Genomic DNA, 19,090 nt, shown 5'->3' with positions numbered 1-19,090 from the left:
GAGTTCTTAATAAAAAAAAAAAAAAAAAACGATCTGTGGGGATTTTCACCCTTACTTCCCCTTACAGAAAGCTGTACCTTTTTCATTTCTGCACTGTAACTTCATGTTATACCTCTCAAACACTCAGCACAAGAAATCTGAACAAAGCCTAAAATAATGGGAGACAAAGGCCTATTATAAAGTTGTTAGAATAACAGCTTTTTTGCTAGCATGCATTTTCTCATGGATATGAAGTCTTAAAATTAAGTCTATGTCATTATTTAGTGACTTAAATCCTCAGTATTTGCCAACAAACCACAAATTGTATGAGGAACATACCAAAAATAGGAGCCAAAAATCTAGCCATTCTGCAAAACTCTAGACAGTTGAAAGGCATGCTTCGTGTGGATTATTTGTACCAATTCTGTCTTGCAGTAGTCCCCCTATCACACTGGTGGTCCATTCAGTTTAGGCTTTTTTGACTATTTGCTCAGAAAATCCATTTTCTTCAAATTGTTTTTGTACATTTGGACTTCTGTGCACTGCATAACGTTATATTACTGGTATCAGTTAAGATACAACATGCAAAAATGAACTTCTATTGTTTTACAGTAAGTCTTAGAACATTGTGTGTACCTGAAAACAATTAAAAGGTGTGTTTCAGTTCTTCTTCTTCTTCTTCTTGAAAGATTTCTAGTTATCAGCAAATATCTTCAGTATTTACTTTATTTTCTATTTAACTGGGGGGGGGGGGGTAGAATATATGGATAATTTTCAGGTTCATCCCAGGAGTGTGCAGCAAACAGTTGATGGAAGTAATTTAACAACTGAGGGAAGCAATAAAACAACAGTTCACATAAAGAAAATAAATCACAGTAACCATTTATGACAGAATAGAAGAGGTAAAATATTACTTTAACTCCAAGTAATAATAGTGCTACGAATGAACAGCAAAATGTACAGTGTATAGAGAGTGCTTATACGTGATTGAGCTTAGAGTGAGCCGATGAATGCACAGTAGGAAAGAATTAATCAAGAGAAGGGGTTCTAAGACTACTGGGAAATAAATTGTGTGCACGATTTACCAGCAAGGCAGGAGTAGAAGGGAGAGAAAGAAAAAGAGAGGTGGAACTGACCAGGGATGGGAATAGAAAGAAGGGAGAAAAAAAATAATTGTTGTCTGTTGTGGAGGGATCTAGTAAAATAGCCTATTGGGGTGTGAGATTAAGTAGGAAAGCAAATGTTTAAGTAATGACTCCTTTTGTGTTTATGTGTGGGGGGTACAGGTTTGAAATGCTGTGGTCGATACTATGTAGTCTATTTCTGGGTGTAATTAGGGAAGAGGTGTCATTTGTTATTTTAGATTATAGCTGGAAGCTCTTTTTGTTAGTGTACTGGCAAACAGTGTGAAAGACTCCAGGTTAAGTCGTTTATGTGTGAGTGAGACTAGTAGGACCATACTTCTTTATTGAAAGGAAGTACATTTTCTTTACCTGTGACACTGCAAAGATTTTTTTCTCTAGTGAGCTAGAGTGAGAAATCCATGAATATCTGTAACTGTTACTTGAGTGAGTGAAAATTACTTTTTAAAGTGTAAATAAGCTAATGTGTTTTGCTACAGTTCATTCTCTTACTTTTTGCACTGCTGCATATGATCCCTGTTTATATTAGGAATGCTGGGAGGAGGGACATGCATAGTGGCACATAAGGTGTCCCATGTCACACTGCAGTAAAACCCTTTAAATGTAAAGGTCTTTTGACTACAGATTCTTTTAAGGCCTACCCTAGCAAAGAATCATGGTCCATCATTATGCCAACCTGCAGCTGAGGTAGGAGTCAGGTGGGCATCATCTCCCGCGGACTCGGTTTTACCATGATAGCCTATTCTTCTTCTTCTTTTAGCTAGCAGGTGCTGTGCAGGCTACACTGCCAGGACCTGACAACATGGATGCTTGCTGAGCTAGTACTCTCATTCCCTCAGTTCCTCCATTACAGGGCATGAGGGCATGCCTACCTTGGCTTAAGACATTCTACCCGACCATCCAACAGGTAAGCTCCAATGGATGAGACACATTCAGCCTCTCATTTTTGCCCTTCTCTTGTTTATCCCACAGTACTTGGACACTAAATGTACCTGGGTCAGCTGGGACACAGTTGAGTTTTATCTCTCTGGTCCTTGGAGCCTGCAGATTATTCTTTCTCAAGTGAAATGTCTTGTCATCTTTAATCAATAAAGTGATTAGTATCACTGAGTAGTCTAAAGGGAAAAGTAACTTAGAATATGATTTTTAAGCTTCCAGCATGGCAGTCACATTCTTGTACAGGCTGCTGTACATACATAAATGCATGCACTCACATTATTACATGCACAATGGTTTAGTCACAGGCAGTAATACCCTTGTAGTCTGACAGTATGTCAGAAGAGTTATCACCAGACTAAATGTCCAAGTTGTTCTTAAAAATATCTAAGCTAATGCTTACTTGCTTTAATATAATTTAATAGTCTATTCCAGACGTCAGAGAACATCTCTCATTCCTACATAATACCCTGCACTCCTTGTCCAATGATTATCTACTACTCTTTGATAACCCCAAACATTCTCAAAGGTAGTTGTCTCTAAATGCCCCGTACACCTGAATAAGGTATCCTGTTTAATATTCATATGACACCCTGTGCAAGTTCACATATTTTAATCTTTCTTAGAGAATGGGCAACATGTAAATCGCACGCTGATTGGAGAATGAGTCCGCTGTTTCACAGGAGTTTTTCAAGCTGCTGTGGAGCTCGGAATGAAAACCTAATGGCTGCCATTATTTTACACTTGCTAAGCAGTGCTTATGCTGTTTCACAAGTGTAAAATATATAAAAAAAAGCAAATTAAAAAAAGTGTGTGTGTGTGTGTGTGTGTGTGTGTGTGTGTGTGTGTGTGTGTGTGTGTTTGAGAGAGAGTGGAGTCGATGGACTGGTGGCAGCAGCAGTAGAGAGGTTTGCATTACCTCTCGACCTTTTAGCTCAAATAATAAATGGGAACAAAGGCTCAAAAATAGGAACAGATTTTAAATGTTCTTATAACATTACAAATGAGCTTAAATAACAGGATTTGTGTTAACATGAATTTTCTGAAGGAAATAAAGTCCGAAAGTCAAATGCATATCATTAGTGATTTCAGTCCCCAGTGACTGGCAACAAACCACATAATTAAGGAAAAAGGGACCAAAAAATAAGGTAAATATTTAGATTTTTTTAAATGATATATTTTGGATGTAAAATGCTTCATCCGACACCATTTACATATACTTCAGCAACTTTGAAACATTAGGCGGGGGAACTATTTTACATCAAAATATATAAAAAATGATATAGTAATAAAGTAAAACAACAATTTTATAAACAGTCCATTCTCTACATGCAATAATGCCCTCCAGGGTGTGTGTGATTGTGGAAATAACACCCTTCCAGGGATGTAGAGGCCTCAGAACACCTCTGGGCAGGTGTTATTTCCACAATAACACACACCCTGTTGGGCATTATTGCTTGCATAATAACAAAGTTTTACATCCATGGATGCCATTGGTATATTTCCACCATAGTGTTTCCAATTTATTCATGCTAGTTTCCTTATAAGCTTTAGAGGGTTATTTATTTATTAGACTCAAATCAACTGGCAAAGCCCCTTTTCAGCAGATGCCTGGGAAGAAAAGCTGTACATTACATACTTAGTTCATGCTAACTGATTGTGACAACAAAATATATGACATAACACTGAACTATACATAGTTTAACAGCTGATCATCTTGTTAAGTACATTATACACTACTTACAGCATGGTAATGTCATGCATATAGAACCTTTAGCATTATTTTACAGTTTATGTATAAAGCCATATTGAAATGTTAGTACACAAATACATGTTTTAGGCAGCCAGCAGTTCATCCAAGATATGTACACAGTGAGAAAGTGTGAGGGTTTTATGCTATTTACTTGCTTTAGCTACATAAGGAATGGATTTATTAATGACAGTGGTTTAAGAAGAGGAATGCTTTGTTGTATAAAACAGTGTGTGTCTCATACAGCTCACAAATAATGATTTCATCATTTCTAATTTCCTAAAATTTATGAAACGTTTTATATAGCGTAACATTTTACAGCTATCATTAACCCGTTGATTGATAAGATCAGAAAAACTGAAAGCTAGATTTACCTATAAAGCCAGGTCCTTAAATGAATCCACACTTTTATTCATGATGTGCTGTATTACTCAGTCTTTCTTCTCTCTCCCAAATCTCATATGCTACGTTTTTGATGAATTTATCAGCATATTATTCTCCTGTTGTCAAATGATGGATTTTGTCTAGTTCTTTTGCAGACATCCCTGTCTGTAACAGATGTAATGACGTCTGTCCTGCTTATTTTTAACTTCATGTCGTCCTTGTCATTGTATCACTGTGCTTGTTTCATTTGGGTTAACAGTTTTTTTGTACATTTCAGTCTGTTTCCATTTTTCTGTTCTGTCTTACATCTGATGTTATGTTTTTTTTTTTTTTAGTTCCAATTTGTAAACTCAAGTGATAGTTATTCACGTTGTCTGAATGTTTTTTTCATCAAATTAACTATGAAAATGGATCACTCGCTCAGTAGGTTCTTAACCATTCAACAAAATGAATTTAAGAAAAAACGGAATTAACTTTTGAATAGGAGAAAAGCAAAAGCATTTTCTGATGCTACTCTCATTAAGCTATGTCTTTTGTACAACAAGTGAATCATGCTCAGTGGAAAATGATGTAAGAACTCGTGTTACGACACACTGATTTCATTTTGCTTTGCAGGCAGGATATGCATTAAGTAGTTCCATGTTGCTGGTATAGTATGAGTGAAGGTTTGGAGTGAAACGCACCAAGACCTCACCCTTCTTTCAGATACGTCAGTTCATAAAACATACTGACAAACTAGTTGTAATAGGATTCCCACAACTAGGATTATATTGTACTACTAGGTTGTGCTGTTGGACAGCTTCTTGTTTCCCTGTCACTAGCTTTTTGTGAATCTTGTTAAACTAGTAGGTTAAAGCTGGTTCCCCTCATGCATGCATGCTGTATATCCTGGAGCACACTTCCCAGCACATACTTTAACAATTTTTTTTTCGCCTGTCCCTTTTCAGTATTCTAAGGAGGCATTCACTGCAGCAGCATAGGTCCATGTCACTCTTATTACTTCACCTGTTTTATCTTTTGTGAAATTGAGCCTTTTGTCAGAATTGTCTGAGCAACCGCTCCAGAAATTAGTTAACTGCAGTACCTCCTCAGCTCATTTCTCTCCAGTAATTTGATTCCTACGTGCTTTCAGAGATGGCTTTCTGCTGAAAAGTGAGGGGCGTTACAGGTTTGTCTGCAAGTGACAGATATAGTTTAAAGACTAAAACTCCAGTATCACATCTCATCTTTTTCTTCCTTAACCTATGATGTCAAGTGGGCTCCTATCTGGATACCTATCAGATTACCGCCATTGCAAGAGAAGAGGTAGAACACTTTTACCCGAGTTGTAATCGTACTCCTATGAAGTGAATGCATCATCATACTTATAACCTAAGTTGAGTTAATTGTAGTTGGTGCAATAATTAAAATGCTGGAGAAAAAAATCCCAAACTTCTAATCCAATTTTTTGTAGCATCTGTTGTTTCATGCTTGCTATAAACATGTCATATTTGTACATGGTTTGTAAAGTAAATGCATTTGTTTTTTCTGTAAATGCTTGGCATCTGCTTTGTGAAGATCTTAAAGCAAAACAATACAGCCTAAACGTCACAACCCTAAGTTTTAGATAAAAGGGTTAGATCCCACTCATGTTACATAATTTGATGTTGCGCAGGTTATTTCATCTTTTTTTCTGTCAATGTACATTGCAGCATTGAATCTGGGATGTAAGATAAGCACACCTGAAAAATATAAAAATCAGTGATTGTGATGATATAAACACAGAGTATTTATGCCCCCAGTACAAGAGCCCATACTGTTTTATTGTACAGTAAATGCAACTGTTTTGTGGTTGTGGTTATAGTCAGGTTTGTTTAGATATTTAGTGCTATTTCATTAATCTGATAAGGCCCTGTGGTTGTATATACCTAACTCACTAACATGACTACTCAATTTGAAGTTGGTTGTTAAAGTGAATAGGAAACAAAATGGTGCATGCAGTTTAACATAAATTCGAACAACATTGTTCAAGTTTCAATTTTTGTGAAGCCTGGAGTTTAGTGAGGATGGAAATGCCATAAAGAAGAGTAGGGAGGAGATAAGTAGTGGCAAGTGTAGTTTTAGTTGTATTGGTGAGAAATTATTGGGATCTATAAAGCATCCCTAGTTTTGGATGAGTTTTTCTAATGCAATTTTGTATGTGCAGGTCGAATGTAATATTATCAGCCACTATCACCCGTAATAGTTTACTATGAGAAGGGACTTCAATGGTTGTATTGTTAAGACATGGGATTTTAAATTTAGTTTTTTTGATGAGAGAAAGATTTGTGAAAAAATTAGTAGTTTGGTCTTTTTTTGGGGTTGAGCATGTGTTTTGAGTTACAAAGCCATGTTTTGGTGGGTGTTAAAGCTTCCTGAGTAATTGTTTGGAGGAGTACCATGTTGTCAGATGTGCAAATGACGTGGAATCATCTGCATATTGTATTAGAAAGGCCTGTTGTGTGGAAGTATAGAGGGTGTTGGTGAAAATGTTAAAAAGGAGGGGCCTAAGCATAGAGCCTTGTGGTACACCGGTGGTGACTGAAAAGTGTAGAGAGAGCAAGGAGTGCCATTTTACTGACTGATACCTATTGGACAGGTAGCTTTTGAACACAAAAAGTTGGGCTGAGAGAGATCTAGTGAGGACCTTTGAAGTAGAAGTTTGTTGTGACAAACTGTGTCAAAGGCTTTAAACAAGTCTAGAAATAAGGAAGATATTAGTTTGCCATAATCTCTAGCTTTATTGACAGTATCTATATAGGTTAGAAAGGCAGTGCTGGTACTATGGGAAGGAAGGAAGCCATGTTGTGTAGGGGATAGGAATTCTTCTTGCAGGAGAAAATCTAGCAATTGTTTTTGAATACATTTTTTTCAAGTATTTTGGAGAGGGGAGATGATTGCTATATGTCTAAACTGATTAATGTCTGTTGAATTTTCTTCTTAGTGTGGATGGATAATGTGTGACTTTTTCCAGAGATGGAATGTGGGGTTCCCAGACTGACCTATTTATAAGGACTGAGACAGGATAAGCAGTGCTATCTGCTGCTATTTTTAGGTGCTCATGTGGAAGCTCATCAGCTGAAGAAGAGTATGGTTTAAGTTTAAGAGCAGTTTTGTATAGGATGTGGGCACAGGTTTGAGGGTGAAAGTGAGTGTGGTAATATGTGGTTGTTGGGCAGAGTTGGGATTAGATGTTGAGGAATCCATGGTTAGAGATGCTATTCCATCTATAAAGTAATAGGTGAACTGCATTGCAGTTTTGAGTGGAGATTTAGTGGATAAGGGGTTTGGGTTGAATTTTTGGCCAGGATGTAAGATTTCTTTAGTGGATGTCCAACATTTTTAGGGTTGTCTTTAATATTGTTCTGAAAGTTATTATAGTATATTTTTGTATTCATTTATTTGCTTTTTAGTATGATTGCAAAGCATTCTGAAGTTTTCAAGTTATTGAGGTGTTTTATATATGCCATTCTTTTTGAGCTTTTTCTCTATCCTGCATTAGCATTCTACTCTTTTTGAATAGCAACATTGTATTATGTTTCAGTCTCTTCCTTCTAGCAGTTACAAGGGTTTTTAGGATATTTAGAAGGCTTGTATCGAATTCAATTACAGCATCATCTAGGGGGAGGATTTTTAGGAAGTTCCAGTTACTAGATGATAGTATAGAAATTAACATTTCTGGGTTAAACTTGGATAGGTTATGTGTTGTTTTATAAATATGCTGTTTAACTGGATGTGTGAGATGTTGTATAGCTTAGGCGATGATCACTGAGAGAGTCTGACATTTTACCTGTGGTGTAGTATTTACTAGGGCCTGATACTAGGATCCAGTCTAATAGAGTCAGAAAGGAATTAGGGCACAACGCATACCTTGCACAGCTCCCATATGACAACCCCCAACCTGTCCCTTTCTGCTTCTTCATGCATGGGGGAAGGGTCATTCACTTCCTTGAGCCTGAGGGTTTCTCCCAGTGGAAGATCCTTCAAGGGAGGGGGCTATGCTATGTTATCACCCAGTATATGGGGAGACAAGGAGGACAAAAGGATAAGGACCGAGGAGAAGGGGGGAGTCCAACATCAGCAGTAAATTGGGGAAAGGTCGACAAACAATTATGTGGAGAAAGAAATGCGTAATTGTGCAAGGCAATACTACTCTGGATTTTTCTGTTCTTTTGTCTGTTATCTGAACGCTAAATATACACATGTTTAGAAATAGGTTATTGGATTGCTGTATAGACCTATTTTTTCAGTTAAAACCTTCAGTGTCTTAAATGTGAAAATGCACTTGGTGTCATAGGTAGTTACTAAACATGCAGTGCTGGCGACCATCAGGGTGCCCAGCCCTATTTCAAAATTGCCTCAGAGCACTGAGTGGTAGAGTGACTTCCTCAAAGTTAAAGAGTAGACAAATGGAGTCTGTGGAAATTAAAACCCGAACTACCGGAAGTAGCTTTTTAAATGTTTATAGCTTTAATCCTCTGAGCTAACTTGGTTTGACTACAGTTACTTCAGCGGATGTTTTCCTTTTCCGAGGGTACAACAATGTTTAAATTAATTACACTAGTAAAAGGGGCACAGTAGGAAACCCCCTGTTTGAGGTGTATGGAGGAGGTATTTTTCTCATCACAGAAAAGCAACTTTCAACTTTTGCAACAAGCTGCTGATGTTTGCTTACTTCTGTAATTTAAAGAGTGACTTTTGTACTTGTGATATAGAATAATATATATATATTTTTTTTTATCTCTTCATTTCTTTAACACTGTGTTTTGGGTCCATTCATAGGTTCATAGGTAGGTATTAGGCTATTGGCCCTAGGGCCTATATAAGCATAGCCAAAAAGGTACCCTGGTTTTCACCACCCAAGAAAATTATTTTGCTGTGCGCCTGTCGAGTAGAGCCACAGAGGTGATCCCTGGGGTGAATTTCCTATTTCCCATCCAATCATCAAGATTTTTCTTGAAGAGTGCTAATGAGGAGCTCTGTTTGACATAGATAGGTAGGTTGTTCCAGAGTATGGGAAGTCTCTGGGACAGGAATCTATCCCTCCAGCATGTTCTGTTTATTGTGGTGACAAGGTTTAGGTCCCTAGAGCGTGTAGCTTGGAAGGATTGGGATTTCTTTAAGTGGAGCATGTCCAACAGCTCTGGGTTTGACATAGCTTTCTATGTTAGGCAGAGATCGCCTCTGAGTAGGCGATATGCGACGGAGTAAAGCTGGAGTTTTTTGAGATGGTCTGCATAGGGCATCTGTTTGAGGCCGGTAATCCTCTTTGTGAGGTATTTCTGCGGCCTTTCCAGTTGTAGATGTCTTGTGAGGTACATACCAAAAGGGGCGTTATACTCTATAATGGGGCTAATGAGTGATGAGGAGAGGGGAACAATGACCTCTTTTTTTCCTGGATGAGAAACCTTTTGTGATGAGGTGTGGGACGTAGAAGGATTTCCTGACTACTGTGGTGAATTTTCATTTACATGAAAGTGCATTTTCTCTAAAGAAAGGTTAATTGAATGTATCATCAGAAGTCATTGTTAAGAGGATATTTCAGGGGCTGCAGTAAGCCTGATTGTTTGTGAGAGAGAGAGATGCATCAGACAGTGCCTTAAGCAGATTTTATTAATTTCTTCTAGTGACACATCAGGTTTTTATGGCATTGCTTAATTTCTGTAAGTATACCTTTGTTTTGGATTTACTTAGTTAAAATAATATCAGAAATAGACTGCTACCATGTTAACATCCACACGTTTGCATTTTATTTAACACCTCTTAAAAAGAAAATAATTTGAGTGCAAGATCATTCAGTATTGGAGCCATTAGTTTCTACGAGAAAAAGCTTTACTTATTTCAGTGCACAGAGGCTAAAATAGCATATAACGAGATCTTCTGTACTTTCTTGTTAGGTTTTGTCAGTGTAAAGTAACTGCATATTGGCCTAGACATGAAAGGAGGGGTACCAGCTACACCACATTAATGACATTAGTCACAGCTCCGCAGAATAACTTACTTAAAAGGCATCGACTTCATCACAGTGCATTAATGCTAATTACCACAGAGGTATGGAAAATAAGCAGGAGGTTTTATTAAAACAATTTTACAGCTGCTAAAGAAGCTTTAAAGAAGGGAAATGTATTTTAAATTAACAAACTACTAACCTTCCATGAATGTGAAACAAAATTAGTTACTGAAATTGGCTTCAAGTAAAAGTTTATTTTAAACAATATCTTTGTGTACTATTCCTTTGAAATTATTTTAGTTTAATTAAAAAACAAACAAATATGTAATAGAATATTAGAGCATTTGCCTCTGCTGTGAGGCTGATTTTATCTTTTCTTGAAGCCTGAAATTCTTAATATTAGAGTAACTCATCTGTGCATTTCCCTAGAGCAGTATATTGTATGCATCATACAAAATGTGCACGTCCGTCTGAATGTGCAGCTCTGGAACAACCATAATCCTTTTCATGTTTTGCAGACCTGGGTTCAAATGGCAACAAGGGCTTAATAAAGAAAGTCTAATAGTCCTATTTGTTTTTGTATTTCTGCAGAGCTTTTAAGGTGTGCTAGTCTTTTGTTTTGGAACATCATTTTTTTTTTTTTTTTGTGAAGTTGTTTGTATTTTGACTTATGTGTCTGTTTTCATTGACAGGTCATGTGAAAAGTCTTTGTTTAACTGCCCAGGAGTAAAAATATGTCTAAGATAGGACAAACTACATTCAGACCACTTTTCGGAGGCTGTGAGAAGACCCGCTGCTCTCATTGAGCAAGAAATGGGGCTGCATCAAGCCCCTGTCTTGCTCCAAAGGAGAGCCTTAGGCCGAAGCTGCTTTGTGCTTTGTCTCTGGTCCTATGGTGACAGGGATTGTACACATGTTTTAAAGTGACATTAAGGTAGTAGAAAGAGCCTAAAGCTGTATTTTTTTTTTACTTCTTGAAATAGCAAAAAAGATAACTGTTTCATATGACCAACATGGCCAAGATAATGGGTGAACTGCTAGAAACAAAGTTAAATAGATAACTCGACAGGAAGGCAGCAGATGATATGTTTGAGCAGTGACACTTGTTCTAATGAATATGCATTGCTAATGCAAGTATTCAGTCTCTACGTGCTTACATATGAAGTTACAGGACAAATGCACTTCACTGCAGTTTTGTTATGTACCTGAATCGCATATTAAACATAACACCCTGAAGTATGCTACCACAGTTTAAAGACTGCCTACATCAAAAATATGGTTTAGAAAACGCTATATGCTATATGCATACAAACACAAATACATACAGGCATGGCTAATGATTGGATTCATGTAGTCATGGCACAATAATTTAAGCAAGTCACTTTGATGTGTTTTATAAACAAGATATATATTTGTCTGTTATGGTATTTATCTTACATTCTGAGAAAAAAATTGGTAGAGTGACAGTAATGCAGGATAGAGGTTCTAGTCCATTTTTAGTGCATTTGGTGGCAAACTGGGATTTTAATTCTGATTGTCATGCTTTAGAAATATGCAGTACCAATTTAGATTAGTAGCCATTGCCATCCTCAATAGTATAAGGTTCTGCAATGGCAACATTTTGTTATCTGGTCATTTTTGATAATCACATGGCATGTTTTGGCTCATGTACTCCTCAGCAGCATGTACTAGTGGACATGCACCTGGCCTTACAGTAATGAGGAAGGCCTGTATTATACTTGCACCTGTAGCTTTGAACCGTATTCAAGCTCAGGACAAAAATCACAAAACTGGTATAGTTTTAGAACAGATACTTGCAGCTCGGACAGCTGAGCATCTGGCAGTTAAAAAAGAGGAGTAATGCTATGAGCTGTTAAAGAAATGCTTCCTGTAGTCCACAGTTTGATTCCCACAGCTTCTATTTCCCTACAGTGTGATTTTGAGCAAGTCATTTAACCAGACAATGATCTATGGCAACTCAGAAATTGAACTAGGCTAGTCAATGGTCTTCCATATCATATAGCAGTTCTACAAATAGCAGCATCCATTTGTCCCCTACTGAGTTGTTATGTGATAGCTAGTCCGGTACTATAATTTCCTATGTTGATTGTGCCTTTTAAATCTTGATCACCTGCTACAATTTGTTTTCTAGCCTTCTCAAAAGCTGTATTTGGCAGTGATATCATCAGTGCTTTTTTTCTGCTGCACATGCATTATTTCTTAAGTTGAAGTTTCTGTTGCAAGCATACCTCTCAACTTCTTTAATCAAGAATCCTGGCCAGAGTCACAAATAATGTGGGCAGAGGCCCAAAATCAGGGTCAGTTTTTAAATATTAGTCTAAATAACTTAAGTATTTAATAGAACAACAGGTTTTGCATTAACATGCATTTTCAGAACAATGTGAGACATGAAACACTTAGTGTCTGGCGATACTGACTGACTGTACTTCTTAGTGAATTAATATAAAATCAAGGATAGTATGAAGCTGAGAAGTATGGTTTCAGAGATGACGCTGCTGTATTTATATTGTTTTATTTGCTGCATGTAGCTTGTCATGTCAGGAGTTGTTCACCAAATGTGGTAACCTGTCCCTGACTGTACTAATGACATTCTGTTTTTCTTTGTGGCAACAGGCTTCTATGATCATAATTACTTGTGCATTGATAGCAGCTGCTAAGTCTTACCTAGGCTGCATTTGTACAGCTTGGACTTGAATAAAGATACATGCCAGATCAGTGTGTGTTGCTATTTTTGCTCAGCATGTACAGAAACATGTGCTTGTGCACATTACTACTTTAGTGCATGTGCACGAGTGCCGGGCTACAGAACTACAGTATACTGTTCCCAACCTTATTTATAGCACTGAAGTAGTGAAATTGTTTACTAAGTAGCAGCACACTGTGTCTCTCTACCACATAGTGTTACAACAACAGTACCTAAGCATGCTATTGGTTCTATTTTCTTCAAAGGAAGAACTCTTAGCTATACTATTGGATGCTTCACATTTCAGCTAAGAGGTATGCATGCATTATCTAAAGTTCTAAGACTATAAAACGTACCATAGTTATGCATATATGTGTAGGCAGTTATAAGAAACCTTCATAGAGTAAAAGCACTAAGTTTACTATTATTCATAAATAATAAAAAGATCCCCTCTAAACATCATCTTGAAACAGTGTTGTCTTACATTTGAGCATGTTATTCATTCAACATTTGTTAATAATGCTTAAATACACCATACTGAATTAGCCTTAGTATACCTTTGAGTCCAGTATATCTCATTCGCCAACATCAGCTGCAGCTTGGCATGCCTTTATATAAGCTTATGACAAAAACTTTGTAGAAGAGGTAAATTTTAGTTGCGGGCTGTCTCATAGATCAATGGCCTCTTTCATTTGGTCTAGCAAAGCAGTAGTCCTGGTAGAATCCTTTTTTGGAACTCAAGTGCCTATAGTGTTATTTGTTATCAGTGCATTTATACAGGTCATGCATCTGGGAAGTCCTTTATAGTCATTTCTCATGCCAATTGCCCATCTGGTAGCCCATTGCACTGTGGTCATTCATGTCGGTCAACTTTCTTAGGACATGTTGGTCACTGCTCTTTTTGTGGACATGACCATGGCATGTATCCAGTCTGTAATTGATAGTATGGTTATCTTTCTGTCTGTAGTCATAATGGTTGTCTGTTCCTTCCTCTTGGGTATTGTTGTTATAATTGTTCTTTGGTTGGTATTATAGTAAGCTGTCGAGCTATCCATGTTTATAAGTGTCATATGGCTCCTTCAGTGACCCCATGATCAGCCATTACTCTCAATGCTATGCACTAGGGAAGCAGGGAATGGGAGCAGATTGCCAAGCCTTTCCTCCACATGAAACAGTCCACACAACAGTCACCTAAGGGCAATTTAGATTTGCCGCTTTGCCTGCTCCATGTCTTTAGGACTTGGAGAAAACCCACACAAATGCAGAGACTGCACAGAAGACACTCCAGGAGATACTCAAACTGGAGAACCACTTGCTGTGAGGTAACAATGCTACTCAATGTCCCACTTTGCCACCCTGTAGTTAGTGGTACATCTGGAAATTTTGATTTGTTCATTTTTCCTCATGAGCATTGATTTGTCTAGTTTAACTATATGCAGTTCTTAAACTATTGAAAATATGTAGAAAATGCTGGAAGGTCCTGTTTTTGTTTGTCATCCCTCTTTCTTTTTTTTGAATTTATTACCTGCCATATGTCCTGAATCTCCATGTGTATGTTGCTGTCACACTTTTGGAGGTAGTTGTGATTATTTCTTGTATGCAGTTCGAGAATGTTTACAGTGAAAATTATTACATCATTGCAGAATGAATGATCTTGATTTTGTTTATTGCAGACAGAATAGCTCTGGATTGTGGACCCTTCTTATTACTTTAATTATATGCTGCTGTGAGGCTGTCAAAGTTTGCTGAGAAATTATAACTGTACTTCTCCAGTTGTTGTAGTGAGCTCTGTTGTGCCAGGGAACTGCCCTTCTGTGCCATTTTAAGCCGAGCTAATTTCCTAATGGTGATAATCAAACTCTGTACCTAGTGTCTGAGAGGTGAACACGTTGACTATTGTCACTCCCCCCTGAAATTTAATCTTACCTTTCATAGATAAGTACTAGGCTAGCTGTCCTAGTGAGCCATTTTAAACCTTGCCAATTCCCCTTTCAGAGGTGAGAATCAAACCTTGTGTCTGTGAGGTTAAGCATTATACAAACCCCCACTCCCTTTAAAATTTTCATTTTCCCTTTTCTTTAGATTCATGGTTTTATAAATTTATAGCAAACTACTAGGCCAGCTTTCTTAATAGGCCATTTTAAGCCTAACCAATAGCCTTTCCAAAGGTAAGAATCAAACACTGTACCTTGTGTCTGTGACTCAGACACCTTAATCATTCTACCAAGCCCCAGTCTCCTTAGAATATCAGTCTGCAGACTGTTACAAGTCTACACTATAACCAGAAGTCAGAATCAAACCCTGTATCTTATATTTGTGAGATAAAGACTTTAACTGTTATGCCCCCCCCCCCCATTTGGGGCTGTATGTCGCCTTTATGCCCTACACCTTATGTAAGAAGGATATGTTTCTCGTACAGCACATATAAGACCTCAAGGCTTTAGTATACTGACCGGTTGTTGAGCTATCCTTGGCAGGAGATCCTGTGCATAAAGAAAACTGCAACAGCGAAGAGAAGGACATTTAGAGTTATGGTACAGTTTTTGCACAGCTCTACTGTCTCTGGCCAGCTAGGGTGATGGCAGTCCTACTCTGCAAGGATGAAAGCCATGGGGAATTCAAGTGTGGCATTACTTGTGGTTCTAAATGCACACACACACCATATGCATGCATGTGAGTATGTGTACTGGTTGTTTGCAGTACACATGTGCATAGCAAGAGACCTTTGTCATGTGGGTGACAGGCTACCAATGAGAAGTAGACAAAGCAATTCCAAAACTGTCTGGACCTGAATAACCAGTCCTATATACAACTGTGCACACTCATTACTGCCGTCGCTTGTCACTCTCATGCAGCTTGTACTTCTGTTCATTTCCCAGATTGTGTGTCTATATTATTATACAACTATTTGTGTGTGTGTGTGTGTGTGTGTGTGTGTGTGTGTGTGTGTGTGTGTGTATATATATATATATATATATATATATATATATATATATATATATATGTGTGTGTGTGTGTGTATGTCTATATAAATACATATATATACATACTTATGTTGCTGCAATTTTCCTTTGCTCATTCAACAAGTCTGTTGTAGTGATTCTCTCTCATCTCTTCAGAGTTCTCAGGTATGACCTAACTCTCAGTGTTGCTAAGAGGATACCAAATGTTTTTTGTCTCTCTGACCAAAGGACAGCAAGCTGTCTCCCACCTGCCTTATGAATGTCAGGGAGCCTCATGGCTCTATTTTGAACCCCTTCACTTCAAAGACTGTGCAGTATGCTAATTACTCCACAGCTGACATACCTGACTACATTAGCACTAAATGGCACGCCTGCTTTCCCTTTCCCCAGTCTGAACTTAGGGATTTGGTTTGCACATTAATTCAAGCAAAGCTGATTGCATCAGTACCCATAGCCCTCCTCTTAGTGGACCTGTCTCTCTTCCCATCGAGCCAAAGCTTTAGTATCCCTGCAATGCGTTCTTAACTCACATCAACTAAAGTAGTTTGTTGTATTTTTGATAATCATTTAAAATATGTTCTTCTTGTAACGATTACTTGTTTTGTTCAGGCTAGTTAGAAACTTGGTAATTTATAAAGGGCAAAGGCTTTTCTTAATGATAAAGCTCGGGTTGCTCCTTCATATTCATACTTACAACCGTTCCTTCTGACACTTTACTGGGCTATGAATACTCAGCAAACACAAGCTAGAAAGGCATGCAGTGAGATATCCAGATTCTTTCCCAGGCATCAGGAAAGAACACATTACTGTCTGATCCTGCTTAGCCTATGAATGTTAAAGCTCACTCACCAATTAATTATCATACAGTTTTTTGCCCTTCCTTGTGTAAAGTTGTATCATGAAGACAGTGTGCTCAGAAACTTAGGTCATCTTTCTGCAAACAGGTTGCTGTCATAAAATCCAAAAGTAAATTTTGTAATTACAAGCACAGTGTTGCCCTGGTACATAACTTAACAGAAAGAGATGCAAATAATCCCTGGTTTAGCTCCAAGAAATTTGAAAATATAACTAAAAAACACAGATGGAGTAAAATGGTAAAATGGTCTTGTAAATGTAGTATCCTGGTTTGATGGCTTCCTAATTTTGTTGTTATTTGCTAACTTAGTATCCAGGCATTAAAGCTAATAATGCGCTTTGCCGCAGCCAAGACACGTTTCTGTTTATTTCACATTGTTGGTTATCCTACTCTGTATCTGCTGCGTGCATTCAGTATTTCACATGCTTTATTTGGTTATTGTGATAGTAACAATACCACAATTCTTTGTGGTTTATTTTGATGCATTTTTGTTTTTATCAGAAATTGATATTTCTAATTAGTTCATTTTATATATATATATATATATATATATATATATATATACACACACACACACACACACACACGGACCTATATACATCTATCTGCATATATATTGGTATATTATAATATGCGTTTTCTGTTTTTGTGTTATTGCGTTATATCTGCACTTGCTCGTTTGTTCTGTAATTGTACATTTGCTCTTTTCTGAAGTTATTCTACCACAGAATCCATTGAAAATACGACTTCCCAGTGGGTCATTCACATATGTTTATTTTATTTATTTGCTGTTGACCAAGTTAGTCCCACTAGGCTTCCAGTCTGTTTTCAAGAGATTGAGGTAGTACTTATATTAACATGGGGAAATTTGGCCAGGGTACTGGGAAACATTCCACATTATTTTCAATAAGTGCCAAGAGATCTTTTACTTCCACCTGAACCAGTTTGGGCAGATGATGCCTTTATTTAATGTCTCATCCAAAGGACAGCATACTAAGAAAGACAGCACTCCCTATGCTTCACTGCAGTGTCAGAGAATGAATCCAACTACCTGGTGTGGGAATAGAACCCACAGTCTTCCCCACCAAAGATAATTCTGCTACCTGCTGAGACTGTCTTTGGACTAGTTACCAAGTGAGCATTTTGTTAAGAATTGTTGATAGTTTATCTTCATTTTCTTCTCTTTCTTGGTCACAGTGTGTCACAGCAGGTGGGTGCCAGTGAAGTGTTATCCATTCCACTTCTAGGTGTACATAAATGTAAGAATCACTGCAGCCCAAATGTGAGTATTAACTGTTGAAACCTCCCATGGGGGCTGTAGTGCTTTCCACTTGAAGATCAATGAATTAAGTCTTTGTGTTTCTGAAAACCGAAGAGCTGTGGTAAGTAACATTATATTTCTGTAATGATTCATTGCTCTTAAGTGCTGAAATGAAGCATTCACACTATTAATCTAAGCTGAATTTGGGTAGACTTTACAGTTACAGGGCATAAAAATGGCTCAGGTAAACATCTTGCATTTCCGTTTTATCAGCTATCAGTTTATATTTTATAAGTCTGTTATTCCTGACGAAACTGCTGTAATAATAAAATAATTTTTAACCCTATGTATTCATGAATTTTGCATCCTATGTCTTTGTACTTTACTTCTTTTTACCTATTTACTTGGCCAATTATTTGCACTCAGACAACTTATTCAGTTGATATTTCACTTGTTTCTTCCCTTAGGTTTCCCAAATGACCCAGCTGCTGACACTGCTCTGAAAACAATCAAGGACTGGTTAAAGGAAAATCATGATGAGGTAATGCAATTTTTGTGATGTATAGTGAAGGATGAAAACTCAGTTGGTTGACCCTGTAACACTGTAAACACAATAAATCTCCCTCTCTTTCTCACTCTCTCTATGCATATATATAGTACCGATGCTTGAAATGTGTCTGTGCTTCAAGGCAGCAGGCCACGTGAATGTCAGACCCTGGACAGGTAGATTAATCTGTTGCCTCCTACTGATTTGTAGGGATGGTTTCATCAGATTTCAGAAGTAATAGAAGTGTCACCCTGTGAAGTTTCCTAAATGCTGCAGTTTACATTACTTGATTTTCTTAGGTTTGCCTGAATTCTTTTCTTGAAACGCTTTGCCACATTGTTAAAAGGATTTGGTTTCTTCTATACTTTTGAGAAATGTATGGCTTTTTCAGGGGATAGCTTCTAAAGGTTATGTGAGTACCTTATGTGAGTCTTTGATATTGTTTTAGTTGTTGAAATGCTGTTTGTTGATGCAGAACCTGAACCTTGGCTGCTGACTGAAAAGTGATGTTCATTGATCACTGCTGCAGTAATCTTAGATATGTGGATCAGATCCTTCTGACCACCTTATAAAGCTTCAGGCAACTTACCATACACCCAA

The 19,090-nt window shown here is 37.5% G+C and overlaps 1 long non-coding RNA gene across 1 annotated transcript in view; it reads left to right on the top strand.

The window, feature by feature from the left end:
* The window catches only part of LOC122789002, a 1,379,952-nt gene extending 1,361,468 nt beyond the window's left edge, over window positions 1-18,484 (top strand). The window contains exon 3 of the long non-coding RNA XR_006362761.1: window positions 18,411-18,484. This is a non-coding gene — a long non-coding RNA (uncharacterized LOC122789002). The remainder of the gene's footprint in view (window positions 1-18,410) is intronic.
* The last annotated feature ends 606 nt before the right edge of the window (window positions 18,485-19,090 follow it).

Source organism: Protopterus annectens, chromosome 1.part2, assembly GCF_019279795.1.
Source record: "Protopterus annectens isolate FY-2018-M chromosome 1.part2, PAN1.0, whole genome shotgun sequence".
Lineage (NCBI taxonomy): Eukaryota > Metazoa > Chordata > Ceratodontiformes > Protopteridae > Protopterus > Protopterus annectens.
Note: the sequence above shows the minus strand (reverse complement) of the source record. Positions and strands in the feature narration are given on the sequence as shown.